Source organism: Cottoperca gobio, chromosome 7 (genome assembly GCF_900634415.1).
Source record: "Cottoperca gobio chromosome 7, fCotGob3.1, whole genome shotgun sequence".
Classification (NCBI taxonomy): Eukaryota; Metazoa; Chordata; class Actinopteri; order Perciformes; family Bovichtidae; genus Cottoperca; species Cottoperca gobio.
In genome coordinates, this window is record NC_041361.1 from 3,932,978 (window position 1) to 3,953,180 (window position 20,203).

At 41.6% G+C, this 20,203-nt stretch overlaps 1 protein-coding gene across 5 annotated transcripts in view; it reads left to right on the plus strand.

Annotated features, from left to right (window-relative positions):
* LOC115010481 (synaptotagmin-2-like) overlaps positions 1-20,203 on the plus strand; it is a 61,241-nt gene that overhangs the window by 17,177 nt on the left and 23,861 nt on the right. For 4 of the 5 annotated variants that reach the window (XM_029435049.1, XM_029435047.1, XM_029435051.1 and 1 more), the window contains one exon: positions 6,962-7,028. The gene's annotated coding sequence lies outside the window, so the exon portion shown is untranslated. Of the gene's footprint in view, positions 1-6,961; positions 7,029-12,297; positions 12,462-20,203 lie in introns of those variants that run through there. The other variant, XM_029435050.1, reaches the window with a different exon arrangement.

Genomic DNA, 20,203 nt, shown 5'->3' on the forward strand with positions numbered 1-20,203 from the left:
AAATAAAATCGTCACACAAAGGATAAATAATGTAAAAGATGAATTGTCGATCAGACATGTGGCACTCACTAAACAGTATGAGAATTGATCCTTCCTCCAGCTATTGGTAACCTGACAGGTATTATGGGTTATTGTGTTGCGAGGCCATGTCCTAAAGAAAGAGCTGCTTCCAGAGCACATCACTAAAAGCCTATCTGACATTTATAAGAGTTTGTTGTTCCCCTGGGGAGTTTGTTGTTTTTCTAGAGCCACACCACTCTCAGGAAGCATGTAATTCAGAGATATTGAGGTCTGGAGGCTTTTGAACGTGTCTCCCCTTCTACATCTGTCTTTGCACAGATTCTCCTCTTCCATAATAGTCAACCGACGAAGATAATAAGCTGGCGACTCAAACGATGCGTCGTACAATTAGATCTGTCAATCGTTTAGATGTATGCTTAGTGCTAATTGTCAAAAGCAGAGAGTAAATTGATATATATATCCTTACTTCCTTAATAATATTTAATCTCTCTCCCTGTCTAGTGTGGTTTGTAGTGTTATGTTTCATTCACCGGGTAGGCAAGGAGGGAAGCAATTAATCTGGAATCGTGTGCTGGTTCGTCCCCGCTGTTGACCATTTCTCTGGGACTGGATGATGAATTGCTTTATTTCTGCGCATAAACACAGTTCTTGTCTCTCAGGGAAGCAGGTGTCCCGGGGGAAGTACAGGCACTCTCCACCAGCATCTATGGACAGGAGATTTAGAAAAATAGCTCTTGCTTCAAATAAGTGAAATATCATCATCGTTTACTAAAAGCTGTGAAAACTGAAAAAAGAAAAGAAATGTCGCAAAGGCAAAGAAATGTCATGTTGGTGTTTATGCTGTGTCATGAGGCTGATGGAGCAATTACTTTTTAACTGCAGCCAGGCAGGACATTGAAATTGATTTGCTGCAGCCATTTCATATTTTGCTGATACATTTGTGGCCCATCACAGTTAAAGGCAACCTGTGCTCCTAAATTGAATATGAAGTATGCAGGGCATTAATGCAACGTAGTCCCAAGATCAACAGGGTTAGATCTCTGTTAAAGAGTGTTTGATCCGAGTCCTTTGTCTGCGCTAACTATGTGTGTGTGCTGTGTTTCCACAATGTTCAAACCCAGAGAAATCTGTAATTACATTCAAGGTAACAATGTGTTTTATTTGGTCGCCTGTCAATGGCGTCTTTGCACCCCTTTTACCCCCTCTAGCTGCTCTTACTTCTGGAGAAACACGGGAAACACCAGATGATACGTCTCGATGGAGCACGATTATTCATTGGCACTTAATGCCACACAGCATATTTTGAAATCATTAATTGCATGACATTTTGCAACACAGTAATCCAGTGGAGACCTCATTTTGTAATGTCTCAATATCAATGCAGCTCACTACAATGTGCTACTATGAGAAGTTGCTCATGCCAGCCATCCAAGCTAATGTGTACGCTTTCAAATGTTTTTAGTTTGGTTGATTTGACGACGGATAACCACGCTGGTCTACCCCACAATTGAATGGGCCACATAGCGACAGTAGCTGGGTACTCGACTCATCTAATGCTAAGTTAGCAAGTTAACGTTAGCTAATGCCACTTGCTGCTATTTCATTAGAATGAATTGAATAAACGTGACGTGAATTAAACTTTAATACATTATGTCGTCCATGAACATGATTTATGCCTGAGTCACTGTGAGATAGATTTTCATTGGCAGTGGTGATTGTTTAACAATGAAGAAGACAACTCCCATGATCCGTCTTGTGTTATTGTTTAGATTGAGAGACCCCTAGTGGCAGAACTTACATATTGTGCCTTTAAATCCACAAACACTCCTGTTGAATTTCAGTTTCAAATTCAAATGAGCACTAAAAGTTAGAACATGTTTGATGGACAGCACTGTTTCTCTCTCTTGTTTCTTTACTGGCTGTATCAGAGCGTGAAGAAGCTAAAGTGTCATCAAGTGCTTGTTTTCTGCTGACTGTAAAAGACTCCCACTGTCAGCAATCTGTCATGTACGCAACCACCCAGCACGCTCTTCACCTCTCACATTCTGGGAAACTGTATGGACAGTAAACAGTAAAGCCCTCCGCAGCCTCCACCTCCATTTATATTCAACACAAGGGTGCAATGATGAAGCCTTTCCACACAGAAATCATTTGAATAAGCGTTTAAAGGCCCTATTTTCTCAATTAGCTTCATGCTATGAGTGATGGGATTGTGCATAAACACAATCATTCCTGCCAAACCTACAACAGTTTTGGTTATTTCACATGAGATGTTTCTGTTTTTCTTTCTCCCTGGTTGAAGTGAGCGATGTCACATATCTCCGTGTACCAATCAGGGTACGGCAACATCAAACCAAACCCCCCACAGTCCTGATGAATATTTTTTTCCTGTATTTTTTCTTTTACTCTTATTTTGACATGAATGTTTAAGCATTAACTCTTAAATATTTCTCAATAATTATAAAGCTTTCAGGGGCTTAACAATATGCAAATGAGCCAATCCTGTTTCCATTCATGACTTTTGATGTTTTTAAGTAGAGAATGATCTTTTTACCCTTTTCATTTGGTATCTCAGTTGAGTTGACTCTCCTTTACAGTGATCCAAATCCCTAACCTACCTGGGCACTGAGATATCACACGTGACCAAGCTTAAAGAAGAGCTGCTTTAGAAAACTCGCGTAGCATCGTATGACGTTGAAATCACTCTTTCCTGCCTGTCAACGACTCTCTATGCAGGTATCTCAGATCAAATGGACTTTTGTGTGAGTGTGCAAGCGTCCGTCAATCTGTGTGTATTTGTGTTTGTGCAAAATTGAGTGTATTGTGTGTAATCAGAAGGCCAGCTCTTTAATGTGTTCGCTTGCCTTCCGGCTCTATGTTAAACCCCTGCATTGCAGCACTGCCAGTGGGATTTTCAGCAGGCACGGCCCTTTTTCTTTCCCTCCAACCCTCCATCCTCACAATAGAGAGATTAAATTTGGGCCAGATCTCCTGCGTAGAAAGCTCCTCGCTCACACTTGCACATCTTCCAGTCTTCATACGCTCCGCTCCAGAGAGCGCAGGGCAGCTGAGAGCCCCCAAAAGTCTCCTGTAGGCTCCCATCGCCCCACACGAATCCCCCCCCCCCCACCCCTCCCGCTTTCATGTCTGAGTGAGAGCAACAATCATGGAGAGCCACGTGTCTTGGAGACAGAGACAGACAGAGAGAACGAGAGACTGAGAGAGAGAGAAAGAAAGCATGGGATCCTCGGGGGCTCAGCAATTCAAGTGCTGTCTGAGAAGCTGCACAGTAATCTCGTTAAAGAATGGAAAGGCTCTGTAGTTTGCTGCTGACTGACTTTTCCAGTTGTTTGGACTACATGGTCCTCTTCATCAAACAGAGAACAATTGGGGAATAAATGGGAAGATAAATCAGAGAATGTTCCTTCTCTTGGACAGCAGTGTGATTTTAATAACTGGGCATGTTAGAAGAAAGCTTTGTTTCAAGTGTCTTACTGTGGACTTGTTAAATCAATGAGAAACACTCACAGCCGTGGACAGAGTCAATAAAAACAACAGCTATCACAGACAGCTAAAACAATGCTTTGGGAATAATTTAAACCAAAATGCTGAGAAACAAAAGTTTGGACTGTTGAGGAAATAAAAAAGAAAAATAAGAATCTTGTGACAAAAACTTAATGATACCAATGATGTGAGGATATTTAGGAGATGACTTTTAATAGTTTCAGTAGATTGTAATTTCAAACAATCATCATTATTGGTGTGTGTGTGATCAGATCAGGACATTATACACTGTTATTATACTGTAGTGCAGCCTTAAATCTCAGATATTTCTTTATAACATGCATTAAGAACTAATTAAACACTAATCAATGCTAAGATGTGATGTTAAGATTTGAATACTCAGTTTATATTCTTTGGCAGGACTGCGTGGGTGTGTTCTGATCCGTTTTGGTTGACAGTGAGCGAGCATTACCACCAACTGACCAAATGTTGCTGAATCCTGATTGGTGCACAGAAGTACTTTTCCACTTGGCCCCGCCCACTTCCAACCAGTAACAAGAGGACAGAAATACAGAATCCTGTCAATTGAAATAACCCAAATTGTTCTAACTTCTGCAGAAAGTAGTGTTTTCAAATAGGAATAAACTCATGTCCATATAGGATAAATAAGTCTTCGGGGCCTTTTAAAGAGCACTTAGACATAGAGATGCAAACGGTAATAAAGGAGTGTATGCCGAAGTTCATGCGATTTATTGTGTTTTGAATTGGTATTGAGAATCGTGTCATTTCATGTATTAGGACACCAGATACCGTATAACACAATATTACAAAAAGATGACAGCCAAGATTTTTTGTTTAGAATATCTTTAGTCTCATATCATTATCATTATACAAGATATTATTTCATTGTAACAAGGTTCAGGTTCATGTGCTGCTGAATCTCTGCAGTATTTTTATTTAGACCTGTTAGATCTGCTGTAATTGTTAAAAGTCAGATAACTCTTTTAGTGACATCTACATTCTGACATTGAATAATTTGGCTTATCAATGTCCTTTTTCATATGACTCCACCACCAGCATGGTTCACTGATGTGGACTTGCAATGAAAACTAAAGGAAAGACTCTCTATTAAATACCTTTTCATTTTCCCCTCTGCATAGTTTGGTCCCTTGGGGACACAAATAGGTGTGGGAAAGATCCAATTATGTTCACCAAGAGGCAATTCCCTTTAACGTGATTGTATCTGTGAATCTGCACATCAGGGACTGTTGCGCCTGTCAGTTTGCCAATTTATGATCTTTCAAATTTCTTTTCTTTTTTTGAGTGAGATTTGACCTTAAATTTGTCCTTACAGTACAACATTGCCTTGACATTATGTTATGCGTATAACAAGCGAGCACTTTTATGGTTGGGATTCTAATCAGGTTTGATTGAATGTCTTTTGTTTTGGATTTTGATTTCAGTCCTTGTCGTTTGACCTTTCTGTTTGACATGCAATGAAATGCCACTTGTACTCTTGGAGTGCTGCAGTGTGAAGCCGTGCCTTTCTCCTCCCTGTCACTGTGGCTCCTCAGCTCGCCACAAACAACTCACTTTGACAGTTTCATAGTGTTGCTATGAGGACTGCAGGTATTTTATTGGGCAGGAACCTAAAGAGTCCTCGTCTATATCCTCTTCCATTTACCATGACATGATTCTTCAATGCAATGATACTCTTCATCATCCATCTTGTTGTCTAGAAGTGCTTTGACTCATGTGCGCATGAATACAAGGTCACAATCAGGAGGTATAGAAAATTATTTCTTTTCATAATGTTTGTTTTCATCATAGATTTGAATGGCGTCGGCAGATTGATATTACTCAAGGGTATTACCTAATAAAATAGCCATTTAAATGGGTAAATTAACAGTTTTGAGTATGTTTAGAAAAGTAAATCCATATATAATACATTAAAAACACAGAAGAAATGCTGGTGATGGCAGAATTGTGTGAACAGGTTTTCGTCACTGAAGTGTACAAATTGAAGTTGGTTATCTCTCCCTGTGGATGTCTTTCATGATACAATTACAATGAAGCAATTAAGTCCAGTGAATCATGAAATTGATTGTTTTGCCAAAATAGGAGAAGGAAATTGGGCCACAAATGATATATCCTCAAAGGTCTTCATCAGAACAGGCACTGAATTTGTCAGCACGTTAGGATTTGCAAGCATATTGAACAGCACAGTAGATAATCCCTGGTCATGGTGTGCTGCTAAGAAAATGACTTGGAGCTGGTTGTTGTACCTTAAGGGAATAGTTTGACTTTTAGGGAAAAACGCTTCTCAATACCACTCTAGTATCTATACGGTTAATATGTAGCAACCACCAGCTGAGGGTTAGCGTAGCTTAAGCGAAACTGCTAGCATAAGTAGCAGCCTCTGCACCCCCAGTAAAACCACAACTTGTCATTCTTTCACTTCGGTTGTGTATGTGTTAAACAAAACGAGATATAACGTGTTAGTTAATGAGCTTTAGCAGTGTAGGTAGGCACATTTGTGTTACCTTTGGACAAAGCCTAACTGTTTTCCTGTTTCCAGTCTTTATGCTAAGCTAATCATATCCTGGCTGTATCTTCAGATCTAACGTGCAGACATGACAGTGTATCTATCTTCTCACTCTCAACAACAGAGCAAATAAGTGAACTATTCCTTTAACATTTGCGTATCTTTTTTCCAATGGATGATAGGGTTGTCTGACTTGGTTCTTTGTATACATATGGTTAACCTTGGAAATACTACTGTGGACTTATCTTGGCGACAGAACGGTTCAAAGTGAAAGTCATAAGTTTTAAATGGTGTGTATTCAAAGCTCTAATAACTAACTCGGATGTGAACTTTGTGTGTTGGTTTAGAAAGCTGTTTTATGTAAAGAACATTGATTCACAGCCAGTTTTCAAAGAGACAGTCGTTAGATTGGTACTGCGGTTACGACAATGAATTGATTCAATAACTGGCAATAATGTGCAACGGATAGCTTTCAGTCATTATTCATTCGCCCTGCAGCTTGTGTATAAAAAAAACAACAGGTGGCTTTAGCCATATATCAGCTTGTTTATGTGAGAGTTAGACATCTATCAATATTATTCTCTTGGCTCGAAACGATTTTCGGTGTAATAACTTTCTGTGGTGTGCAAAATTTCATTTTTCATGGTTTTGTTCAAGACTGTTAATCACACTAGGTGTGATTTAATGTCATGGATAATCAAATATACACACACACACACCTGTGTAACCACCTTCAAACACACACACATCACCTGTATATAATCAGAAAAGATTGACCAGCAAAAGTTTGAAATCAACTTTAATTTGACAAATCTCTCCAAGAAACACAATAACAGATTCAGACTCAAAGAATGAACTATGCCTCATGTTCACATTGTCTTTCTCTTTCAGGGTTTCTGACTGACAACATTCTCACAGTGATTACCTCCGGCCCCTTCAAGAAATCGAGATTTTTGCTGTAAGTATCCCACCGGCAAAAATATTGTGTGTCGTGCGAGTCGAGTCTCTAAGCCAATTCTTTAAACCTAAAGGTTGTGAGAGACAGATAGAGAAGGAGGAGATTCTCCACTCCATCAGAGCGGTCCAGTGTCATTGCTGTGACCGTCCTCTTTTAGAGGAGACAGATCACTGCACATTGTTAGATGCCTCCATCCTCTGAAGCTCCCCTCTCAAAAAAATCACCCATTCCTCGTCGTCCTCTGAGAAATCCAGCTTGCCTCCGTGTCCTTACTGTCCACTGAAGGCACGGCCCAGATGGCGGCGGGCTGTCTATGTCTGGACGCTCTCTTAAACTGGCCAGTAATATAATCTGATGATCTGTGGGGTGGAGCACTTATTGACCTGAAAGACAAATTCTGTTGATTATCATTAATTGATAGATATGAATTATTCCTACGGAATGGAGTTATTTATACTTCATGTCAAATCATTTTTCGGCTTAACATGGAAATCCGAAACAAATATATGTAAACAGACTTTGGTAATAACATGTTTTGGAAGCCACTAGATGTCAGCATGAAACGTTCTGTGTTGGGTTTCCCCCACTCGCCCATCTGCTCTTAGAAAAAGCTCTGCATGTGCCAGGGAGGAGGGAGCCCACTGCAGTGTGTAGTGAGCAGGAAAGGCGTGGTGAGGATGAAGGTGCAGCCCACTGTGAACAAGCATGATTTATTGTTGTATTGGTTGTGTGTCCAGCATACCCTGCACACTCCAGCACTCAGCTGATTAATCAGAGTCATTTCCATGAGTGATGGAAGCTCCGGTGCCTCAGAGGCTACTGAAAGCTAATAAACCCCAGCGGACAACCGCCACGCCTTGAAGGACAGTTACTGACCGCTGCTTTTATACCGACTCTGTTACTACGGCCATCTGCCATTATTCAGCCCTCACTGCCCTGTGACCGTCTCATAGTTATTAACATTGGCTCAATATATACTGAATTAGAATTCATGCCCTGGGGACTGGTGGGGAGCACAATTAATTGTTTGAATATGCACGACCAATACAGGCTGTAGCTTTTTCTTTTTTAAATGGGTAGTGATTTTTCCAGAGCGATTGGAGGAAAAGCACATACATTCATCCTTATCTCTGGTTTTGAATGAGTCACCACAGTTGAGTAAGAGAAAATAAAATTACTTCTATGTTATCAGGATGAAAGTTTTACATAATGGATAAGAAACCAAACACAAAGAGTTTAGCTACTTGGGAGGCAGCGGAAACACAACACAGCAACATCGTCATTCATTTGCAGTCGTGTTTCTGGCCACCAAAAGAAAGTCTAACGTTCACCTTTATTTTAGCTCTGGTTTTGGTCTCCTCCATGTCCTGAGGGAAATATCTTCCTTACTGAGCTGCTCAACTATGTTCACCAGCTAGTCGCTAACGTCGTCTGCCTGCTGTGCAGTGGGTCTTTAGAGTTAACATGTGATCCATTGTTAACATAAAGATATTGATCATAGAAGCTTTGTATATTGTGTTATTACAGAATACAAACAATTTACAGACGTCTGTACAAAATCGGTGAATGGATTAAATCTGCCTTAATAAAACTTCCATCTGCTTGTTTCGTCTGACCAACAGTTTAAAAAACCCCCCCCAAAGAAATTATATTTATTATATTATAAGACACGGAAAAGCATATTGACACATTTCAGAAGCTGGAACCAGCATTCATTTGACAATTTTGCTTGAAAAATGAAAGAAATTATTAATCGATTATCAACAGTTTTGTGTTGATTAATGAGAATTGTTGCTAAAATATTTTTTTTATGCATGCACCTGGTGATATAACGTCAAATATGAATAGTTGTGAGTATAAATTTGTGCAATCTATGAAACTACATTTATATAACAACATATGCGATCTAAGAATTTTCCATTTATTCCTAAATTAGCATTTTCACCTGCAGTATCCCTTCAATCTTCAGTTGCAATCCCACACACTGCAGCAGTTTCTGAGCAGCACATTATGGAAACATGAATCAGAAAGGGTTTACCTCTCACTCTGCCAAATCTAAAATGGGCCAACAAAATGAAACGCACAGTATTGCATTCTTGCACCTCCTCACATCTGCAGCACACCATCCCAGCACACAGAACCAGATCTAATCCCTGGCTTCGAGCCACAACATTGTACATTTACCACACACACACATGAAGGCAGCTAAAAAAAGATTTGGAGATCAGGGGGGGGGGGGGGGGGGGCAACAACGCTTCACTGCTTCATGTTTAAGGCCACCACAGACATAAATCAGAAGACTTCACTTGATAAAAAGTAGAAATAGATGTGATTGTTTGTGTACGAGGCTGTATATGCACTATCTGTTTTGATCTCATATCACCTGCATAGAAGCATCAAAGTCTTTTCTCTTCTTCCTTAATACTTCCTGTCGGGTAATATCTCTGAGCACATCTCTGAAATACAGTCACCATGTGCTTTCACTCTTTGCTCAGAAAACACATGGCATTACATGTGATTTTGTGGAAAAGCATAGGTTGGGCGATGGGTTTTAATGGCTTCCCATGGTCAGCGACTAAACGGCTTTAGTACACGGTTGCAAGCTCCATGCAGTTTTCTCCACAACACACACGCCTTATTAAATATGTATTCCAAGTTGCACTGAATCTCTCTGGAGACTTGGCCTGTTTAGTTCAAAGTCTAATGGAGGCTTTTTTTTCTCTCTCTCTTTTACTACGTACTCAAAGAAATGGCTAGATTGTTAGTGTATTTGGTGTCTGCTATAGCAGCAATAGTCAGCAGTATAAAACTACGATGAGAGCGTTCGTATCTTTCGTCTGTCAATACAAATCAGTATGCGTATGTGTTTTATATCTCATGGGGGGGCAGGTGCCAGTGTTGCACACCATGGGTTTACCCAGCATGCTATGAATCTGGGTTGGATCAATATCCTGTTCACACTCAGACACTGAATCCTGCCTGCCTGGGTTGTGAGGTATCTCTGACATTGTGGATAAGAATGCACTAAGGAATACAGGCTTGACTCACTGTCATGGATTCAATGGCAAGGCCTAAATGTCACACCACATTGTTGGTGAGGAGGGAATATAAACTATTGGGCTTTATTTAGTCCAAATCACATTGGAAGGTTGCCATTTTACTTTTACCCTTCACAAAACAATATGGAGGCGGACAGCAGCAAGAAGAGCAGAAGCAGGCACCCTCCAGGTTTGGTTGTTTCTCTGCCATCCGAAATGCAATATACTGTGTTTCTCGCTTATTGTCAAGCCAGCCTATAAATAGACCGACACTAACGTTGGATTGATCCTGCCTTCGTGTAGCCAAAGAAAAAAGAAGAAGACATAGTTTATTAATCCCTCGAGAGGAAATTCCATTTTTACTCTGTTGTTATTTTACACATTACACACACACATGCCCGAAACACAGACATGCTTTCCACATGCATTAATGGAGAGATGTCAGAGCAAGGGCGCTGCACCATGGTCATGCGCCCTGAACCGTTGGGGGATGGTTGCCTTGCTCAAGTGTACCAAGGCAGTGCCCAGGAGGCGAACTGGCACCCCTACCATTCCACAATTCGTACTTGGTACGTGCAGGGACTTGACCTTGTTTTCACACGGGCGAAATTCCTGTGTTTGTTCGATCCATCCATCCACACCAATGGATAGTAGTGAGGACAATAGCATGCTGGAACCATCTTCAAACTCGACCTTCATTTTAATCTCAACTACACATCTGTAAATGTTTGTGTTAAAACAGCATCTGTGGTAGTTCCTGCTACAGATGACACACACACACACACACACACTCATTAGGTAAAAACAATACAAGCGTCGCTGTCACGGCTGGTAAATATAGAAGGATTCCAGCCTCACCGCTTACAGTCTGTACACTGAAGCAACCTACACCCAAAGGTGAAGATATCCAGATGTAAAGAGCTCTGCTTGTGTCATTTTTCTTGGTTTTATTGGGAAAACATGACTTCTTCTATCATTTCCAGATCACTTCCAATTCAAAACCAGTAACCCTGCATTGCTGTGGAAACATGGTATCGCCACAGACAGTAAAACTAATTGCGTTCCCCTCTCTCTCTTTAGTATGTTTTGAAATGACAAAAAGCCATCTCTCTCCCTCTCTTTCTCTAACTTCCATTTTCTCTGATTGAGACTTTATTGATTTTTTGTTCAAGTGCTCATTGCTGGCCAGTAAGAAGGGTGATTCACTTAGGGGACGATGATAATTCTCGGTGACACACAGTAATACCCAAAGGGCTCCAAACTGTCTGGTTCAGCGTTGGTGTTAAGCAAAAGAGTGCGTCACATCTCGTCATTAAACAAGCAGATTTACACAGTGAAATGCCCACTCTAAAGGGGGAAAAGCAGTGTGAGGTAAGGTGTCTCGGCATTGCTGACGATTTTGCAGTGTTTATACTATGATTTATTTATTTTTAAGCCTTTTTGTAAGGTTGTTTTCACAGGAGCATACTCAAAACCCTCTTCACTGAGCTTCGGATGCTTATATAAAGCAGTGTGAGGTCAGCAAAAGGTTTTTAGATCATACCAAAGACTCCCATATATTTATACGCCTCATACGCCCCTGCTAGTCTTTCTGCCGCTGTCGTAGGATTATAATCTTCCTTGATGACAGCAGGAGTGGTGCAAGTCCAAAGATATAATTCAGATAAATGGATAGAGATGGCAAGGGAGAAAGAGACTCAGCAACAGACTACTGCTGCGGTAAGCACACAGCAAATGCCAGGCTTCTTCTTGTCTTTGTCTTATTATCTGGAGGTTCAATGTAATTCTTTTTCCGCCGATTACTTATTTACATCCACTCTTTTTTTCCTGCACAGGAACATATCTGAGTGCGGTGGAGTCCCTGAGCAGCTGTGCTTTATGAACAAGGGTGTGGGTGCCGGGCGGACAGTAGAGCATATGGATGCTTTTGGATTGCCCCTATGCATTGGACCGGGGCACAGATTGCTGCATACAGCACCTTGTGAGCAGCATCACAAATCAGCCGGCCGAGTAGTGAGAGCTGGAGTGGAGGGAGAGATGGAAGATGGAGAGAAAGCAGGAGAGGGGAAAGGGGAGGGGGATCCTTTCAGTGACAGAGATGGAAAGAGTGGAGCGAGGGAGAGGAGGAGGGGATTGAGAGAAACAGAGGTGGGGGTAGTCACCAAGAGAATGAGTGAGCGTGTGTGTGTGTGTGTGTGTACGTGTGTGTATGTGTGTATGGGAGAACAAGTAGTGCTGCAGTGGAAACAGTGCGAAGAGGACTGCAGTTTCTGGTGCTGATGGGAGTGCGGTCGAGGGACGTTATTAAGGCATTGTAGCATTAACCCTAAGTGCCTCTTTGGTGAATGGGTTAGCCTTTTGTGGAGAACAGGATTACGGAATTACAGAAGTGCTGGTAAGGGCGTATTTCAACTCTCTTCTCAGCATTGCTTGAACACTTCCTTTGAGGAATCTAGAGTTCTAGGCATTCAAGTCTGGTGGTTGCTGTTGTACTGTTTTACAGGCTGTATCTGACTTAGCTTACCATAACGCAGGTGCTGTGTGCATGTTACTTTCCGGTGCATGTGGTCCAAACTTTATTTAAAGCTAATTCATGAAGGGAATACTGAACATCCATCTGCCCCAAGATCCAGATGTGGACCTTGTCTTCTCCTCTTTTGTGTGCAATCCGTTATGATTCCACGTCAGGCACTGTTTCTAGAAAGGTTCTGGGTGTAGCTCTGGATCTATATTATTCTCATTGATCATGCCTCATTTAGCTCGCCTGGCGGGTGTAGTACTTCTTTCCTGGAGAGTGTCCAGGAGGCTGCCCTGCTGACAGATGCTATGCTTACCCCTGTAGCTACTCCGACATCTCTCACAATGCTCCCTGAACACACGGAAACAAACAACTGGAGCCAAAGAAAAAGGGCACATCACATTGAAATACTTCAGGTCTACTGTATTATATCTTCATTGTAACAAAACAGACTGAAGCCACGGCCATCTTTAGCTTTTGAGAGTGATAAGTCAGATGTAAAAACAGGCTGACAGTTGTGCTGAGGAGTATAGAGAGTAGAGGGTGGGGATTTTTATAAAGTGCTGCAGGATGCTCTTTTTTTCTGCTGTGTCTCATGGGACACAGGCAGCACTGGGGTGACAGTACCAAGGACAAAACCTATCTTGGGCTGCTATACCTCCTCCTAATACCTAATGCTAATTTACCTAATGCTGACTGTTGCAAGTCTCCATCAGGCTCATCATTAGCACAACAGGGTTTTCATTCAATTCAATTCAAATTCATTATAACAAATTGACGATAAATAGATTATTTTTAAGAGTAACGGAGAGCCTGAGGTTCTTTAGCCCGGTGTTAACCGCTGCAGTTTCAAAACAAATCCATTCTTACATTATGCACAAAGATAATTATTTCCGTCCTGAAGTAACATCTTACAATATAAACCAGGTTTAGTCTCTCTCCAGAGTTTCTGGTGTTGTAATTATCGTTATTACAGTCAATGGCTTGTATTTGAAGCGGTCACATGATCACTCAGGTTTCAGGAGGATTGTAAACAAACACAGTGTGGAGGATGAGAGGAATTATATGTATATATAGCTCGGTGTGTATACTATACCTGCAGACATGTTTACTCCTCCAATACCCGGAGTGCAGGAGACTATTTGATACCAAACATGCTTTGAAGGTTCGTTTTTGTCAGACTCTAAAACATTCAGGCAGGCTCATTAAGTCCGTACCTCAGGCTGCCGCTCCCATTGGCTCTCACACTGAGAAATGCTCTCCGAGTCTCTCATACATAACCAGAAAAATGAGAGGATGCTTTGAAGTTCACCAATCTTTTTTCTTTCTTTTTTTCTTTTGGCTCCCTCCAAGAAGGCAGCTGGTGCCCGATTGCTGAGAACTGCTCAAATGATTCTAACTGTGCAGCCTCCTAGAGTGTCTTGCTTGAGTGGGTGTGCCCTCCTGCACCCACATAACCCTTGTTTTTCTACTTCCTGCTGCTTCATTAGGTTGAAATATTTCTTCATCTTCTCAGATTTTAAAGTGTTCCACAGGCAGATGTTTGTTGAAAAGGACAAAGACGCCCATATTTGGACTCAGAGAATGAGTCAGTGATTTTCTCTCTGACACATTCGCACAACTATGATTGGGATTGTTCATCTGCTGTCAGCTTCTCAGTCCAGGTGAGAGCTGAGGCTTCCCAGTTCTGGCCCCAGCCCATTTGATGGTGCGTTGCTGGCAGACGATGGCAAAGAGCTTCAGTGTTAAACGGTCAGACGCTGTCACCAGTCACAGCATCCTGCTGCGCTGACGGGACATTATCACCACTCTTTAATCTTCAGGGGGAGAAAAACATTTTTGTTGTGAGACCTCTGGCAGCATTTTCTTTTTTCACCATCTAGACTCTTGGAAGGGAGGATTTGTGATGGTCACAGAGTAGGGTATTACAGAGCAAGGGTAACACTTTGCTGGAGAAAAACATATTCTTCAGTGTGTTTCATCATACTGGAGATGTGTTGTGTATCACCTACAAGGTTACAGCAACACATTTGCACGTACGCTGAAATGTTCTGTGTGGGAATTTGCACATATGTTCAATACTTAGTTTAAAGGTTGACATTGCGTTAGACGACGAGATTGATATGTCTCTCATTTGGATACGACCAGCCGCCGGTTAGCTTAGCTTAGCACAAGAGTGGAAGCGGGAGGGAATCAGTTAGCCTTGATCTGTCCGACAGTAACCTACGAGCACCACTAAGGCTCACTTATTAAACATTTCTTTATATTGTTTCTTTATCGGGAGAAGTGTAAAAATTACAAATCTGTGTTTTTTACAGGGGTTATATTTCCTGGCTCGGACCAGCAACTTCCTGGAGTCTCTGCTGGTTGCCTGGCAATTTCTCACAGCCAATAGAAATAATCCGGTACATAATCCGACGCAATTTGGTGAATTGTCATTCAAACAAACAGTATTTAGCGTGTTAATTAGTGAGCTTTAGAGGCGCTGGTCTGTGGATTTACCTTTGGACAGAGCCAGGCTAGCTGTTTCCCTCTGCTTACAGTCAATATGCTAAGCTAAGCTAACTGGTAGCTGGTTGCGGCCTAATATTTAATGGACAGACATAAGAGTATATATCGATCGTCTTATCGAAATCTCCACTAGAAAGCATATAAGTATATTTCCCAAAGTATTACCTTAACTTGAAAAGAGATTTTGTACATGCAGTCTCTACATATCTTCCTTCTCAAAACTGTCAGTAGATGTGGCCTATCTGCAGTGCTGCAGAAGCCCTCTCCTCTTTCACAGTTTCCCCACACAGCCTTACATGCAGATTGGGTCACTATCTCTGTGACAGAATGATTAACCGACCTATCAGGGGACAGGGAAAGGGGTTGTGCTCGAGGGGGAGAGGGAGGATGTATGGCAACTGGCTGTAAATGATCCCTGCAGCTCCTCGCTCAGCATTCAAACCCTGGCACCTCCCACCTCCTTTTCAAGGATCCCTCCTGATAATAGCTGAGTCACATTCAGCTGCAGGTGAGAATAAGCATTGTTTTATCGACACAAGCGGGTTTGTAAATGAGCCTCTCTGGACCACCTTTTTGGGTCAGAACACAATGAGATAGGAAGAGGCTCATTCTCTTTAGCGAGATGATGCGCAAGCCACCTTTTTGACATCCTTATCTCGGTCGCTGCCCTCAGATCAGCAGGATTTCCTGATGCACTTGCGCTTTGTTGATATGAAGGTGTAATGACCATGTTGACATCTCTGATTGATAGTCACAGTCTTTTCTTGTGGATGCTTGTATTGTGTGTGTTTGCATTCTGTGCAGCCCTGAGGCTGAACACAGGGGTCTGATGCCTCTGTAAATGTCCTGTCCTGCATAGGCAGTTCTGCTAACTGTGTAGCAGTTCGGATGCTGAGTGAATGTGTAAATAGCATTCAGTTGGTTGTTTGTTGGCACAGAGATAACTAAAAAGGGATCGCTAACAGTGTCGGCCTTCGAAAAAAATACTAATTCTATCATTTAATCTTAAAAAGAAGGTAGTTTGTGTTTGAAAATCAGAAAGTAAGTTTGGCACCAGTGAAATAACTCCTTTAAGGTTAGGCAAAGTTAACAGTAATTGCAAAATGATAGGCTACTTGTTATAGTATTAGGCTATATGTCCCTAATTAACCCAAATAAGGGGACATACACATCTTCTAAAGAGAGATGGCTGGCAGGACTTTGCTGATCATTGATCGGCACCTTGTTAGCTGAGTGTTAATTACAGTTAAGTCACATTACCACATCCGGGACAGATGCTTGGCACTTTCCCCTCGATGTATTGTGGCAGGAGACTTGAAGGCTCTTGGTCAAGAGTTTCAGAATCTGGCTCTGGCACAAGTTGTGCAATGCGTGCTGTCCTTTTGGATTTGGCAGAGCTTTTGTCAGTCTCTTGGCTCTCCACCATGAAAATGACAAAAGAGGGAGTGTTTTGCAAACTACAGTAGACCACCTTGCAGGAATCTGTCTCGGGTTTATTTGACTGTACATGCCAGCTGAGATCTGTACAGGACTGTGCACTGACCTCATGTGCACAAGTGGTGTAGAGGCACATATCTTCATGCCGTTGCTACTGCTGCAGCAGTATAAGACCACGAAAAAAAAGCACAAAATATGCAATACTATATATGCAATGCTATAAGAGAACGCAATGTCAATAGCTAATGATGTTGAGTCAGTGGCAGGTCTCAGCTCAATATTTTGATTTACGTTGAGGTACAGATTGCAAAGCATTTTGTAATTTTTTTATCACTAATGAGTTGATTTAATTAACTAAATGGCAATTGCCGCAATTCTATCATTATAATGAATTGTTTTGCTTATACAACTGATTATACTCTTAAGTTCGGCTCAGGCCAAGTTCCACACAGTATCTCATCCTTCAGTGGTAAATAACAAGTAATGCAGCCATCAGTATCCCCCCTGTAATCCTATTAAAACTCGGCCAAAATGAGACCATTATGACTGTGGGAGCCCCCAGTCCATTTCAGCAGGGGTGAATTACCATAGAGTAGCAAGAGTTCAGGAACAAAGCTGCACATTATCTCTAATTGAAAGAACTCCACCATCTCATCTCGGTTTTCCGACTACAGTAATGCTCTGTCTGATGGATCTAATAAAATACTATGCCCCCTTTTTCTCTAAATGTTCCAGTACACATTTGCAGCGGAAATCGAGTCCAGACAGATCAGAGGTCAGCTGTGACTCAGCGGTAGTCGAGCCAATATTCTCTTCCCGTTTCTTCAAGTGTGTGTATCAGAAATTCAAGATGGCGTGACGTCTTTGAACAAATACCTTTTAAATAATGTCCTCAATATCTTCCACAACTTGGCTTGCACCTTAAAATAGCTCAGTGGGATTCAGATGAAAGAGTCACTCAGCACAGCAAATACAAAGTTAGAGAACACACACACACACACACACACACACACACACACACACATACACACACACACATACAGCTTCTCTGAAAGAGTCCATCTGCCCCGCTGTGAAAGACATACCACTTTGCATAAAAACTACATTTGCCTTCATCGGAAATCATCAAATTAGGAGTCTCTCTATTGCTTAAAGAAGTTACTAACTTCTTGTACATCTCTAAATAATCCAACCCAGTTTACTGTAGCAATCGCATTAGTGAGAGCAAATGAAGCTGCACAGCTACTGCAGCTGGAGGCCAAGCACTCTACCCACCCACACATAACCCGTAATGTCACAGATGGCAGAAGCCTCAGTAGGGGCTGATGATTTCATTGGAGACACATTATTCAGATTACTTTATATTTTTTGAGGACCCGGTCGTCTGGTGGCCTTTGACAACCGAGCAGCCATCACGGCTCTTTCTCTTTGAATACAAGAAACCTTTTCCCAGTGACTAATATTCGATACTTAATTTGCCGCCCCACTGCTCCTGACTGTTGCCCCGAGCAGTAAGTCACATGACCCCATGAGCGCTTTTCTCTCCTTTTACAGAAGCCATTTTGAAAGTGTGTGCTTAGACGTCTGTAGGTTTGGAACTAGGTGCTGCATTTCTTTACCACTGCAGCGAATTTAAGTTCAAATTTAAACACTCATATATATATATATATATATAGAAATCCAAAAAGATGACAGATGTGTGAACTGGTATAGAGGCAAGTTGTAAGGGCAGAGGGGAAACAAATGGACGTTGCCGTCTGGCTGGAGATTGTTAATTAGTTGCTGTTCGGGGTACTTGTTGTCGTGTAATGAAACAGCTGCATGACTTTAGCTCGCTCTCCTTAGGTTGTTTTCTCTCGTATCTGACCTGGGTGCTAATAAGCCCTCAGTATGCACTACCCCCCCCCCCCCCCCACACACACATGGAGTTGGCTCATCTGCAGGCTGGGGTTTCCTGTCACTGGGGTGGACGTCACATAATGTGGTCAGTAGGTCATCACGCATGACATGAGATCAGGAAGTGCCATTTCTTAGTCATGTGACTATTTGTAAGAGCAAGGACATATACTCATTATATTTAGATGTTGACATGTGGGTGGTAATTAAGTAAGAACACTTAGCCTGTAGGCATCTTTGAGTGTTTTCTAAGTGACTCCTATTTTCCTCTAATGAAGATAAAGACAACATATAAAGATAATTAGGGTGCATGAGTCGGATTAAAGTATCTCCTGCTAATCTTATTGATCTCTTATACTCTTATTTAGGACATAAAAAAGCCCATTAAATAAACTGCAAGGTAAACATCTCATTAACTGACGAGTTAAAACACAACGCCCCCCGATTCCAGTTCGGCTCGAGTTCATCATCCCCTGTCATCTCTCCACAAAACAAACACATTAAAATATGCTGCATGACAAGTTAAATCATATCAAAGCAGTGAAATATGTTATGAATACTGTAAGAGTAGGAATCCATGTATGATGCATGATTTCTGTTCTTAAACTTGTACCACAAATAAGGAAGGAGAAGGAGAAAGTAGCTAAGTTAGAGAAATATTTGTCTTTTTTTATTCATTAAAGCAATAATTAAGCACGTTTCTACTCTATGTTTCGTGCACATCAAAGACACATTTCAATGACCTTGTGATGGAGAAAGTATTTCTGATTCTGGTTGTATAAATTCAGTGTTTTTTGTTTAATACATTTGAAGATGGACGTGCTCTTTTTACCCAGTTTAATTGATTTGAAATGAAAATAGCACCCAACATCGCCTCACTATGCCTTCACCTGCACGTGTCACTTTAAGGGACACGTTAAACCTATATGTATCACAGTTCATTTCTCAGTAAACCTACCGTGTTAGTACGTGTGGCTGCTACACCCTGTTTGTTTGTGTGCACCGAAGATAAAAGTGCTTGATCCCCATCCAACTCGGAGCAGTGTGTTTAGAGATAAGGGCCGGATCATGACCATAGCTGCGGTGCTCTGGGCCCGGGAAGCCGAACCATTTTGTTTTAACACATTCTGATGACTCAAACGCATGCAAAATGAGACGCACATAGGGAGAAGGAGCTCAAAACTCCCACAGATTCTCAGTAATGTGAGTATTACATGAAAAGCATATTGGATAAGAGGTGTATTTTTAACTTGCATTCGTCACAGGGAACGTCTCATAGGCATTAAAGCCCTTGCTTCGGGATCACCCGGCTCCACACGTACACAGTTACACATATTTACATCTGCAGCAAATGGAGGTAAAGAGCCTTGCTCAAGGGCGTCTCAGTGGTTGTAACGAGTGAAGGTCAAGCAGTGCTCTATTATTTTCTTTCCATGATTGGTTCTGGGATGGAAAATATAATAACCTTTATACAAGTATGGAAACGTTTGCATCTATCTGTTGTACATCTAGTTTTTTATGTATATCTTTTTACATATGCATAGTTTTAGCCTCGCTGCTAGCAGGATAGCAATGTGTGTCGACTGGTCCAATGTGTCGATGCATTGCCCTGTGTAGTGCTACAGACATCCGTGCTCCTCAGAGGAGGAATCCTAATGACTTTGTCGAGGTGAACGTTTTCCAGTTATCAACTGGAATATCACGACATCTACACAATGAATTGGCACACAATTTGAACAAAATGTCATGGTTACCAGAGGATTCATCATATACCT